The sequence below is a fragment of the Sander lucioperca genome, chromosome 1, assembly GCF_008315115.2.
Source record: "Sander lucioperca isolate FBNREF2018 chromosome 1, SLUC_FBN_1.2, whole genome shotgun sequence".
Lineage (NCBI taxonomy): Eukaryota > Metazoa > Chordata > Actinopteri > Perciformes > Percidae > Sander > Sander lucioperca.
The window spans coordinates 5,797,643-5,798,132 of record NC_050173.1 but is presented as its reverse complement, the minus strand read 5'-3'; positions in this window follow the sequence as shown (position 1 = coordinate 5,798,132).

The window sequence follows — 490 nt, the reverse complement described above, 5'->3', positions numbered from 1 at the left end:
ATGGCTCCGTAGCAGACGTTTTTATAAAAATAGGCTAACGATTGGGTCATAACCACGAGACTTACTGTCTCATAGTAGAGGAATTACCGTATAGTACAGGAGAAGCTCTCAGGCAGTTTGGACTTCCATTAGCTGTTTAAGTTTAATTACTAATGTTAACTATCATTTTAGTGATCAATAATTAGCCTGTGTCTATGTTATCTCCTTACATATACCTACGCTCTCCGTCTCTGCTAGATTGGGAATGATTGAGATTTCTCTTGGCACAGCTACCAGAAGACTTCCAACTTTCAGACAGGTTGCTCACGTCACATCTACGTCTTCAAGCTCAGTTGGAGGCTGCTCAGTAACGCTCAGCCATCACCGGGAAAGATCTTCTAATATCCTTCACTGGTCTCCGTCCAGAGACACGGGGTCTGTTGGTCCACTCTTATATACTGTCTATGGTGAGACCAGGTTGAACATGAAGACCAGAGAGATTAGAAAGGGG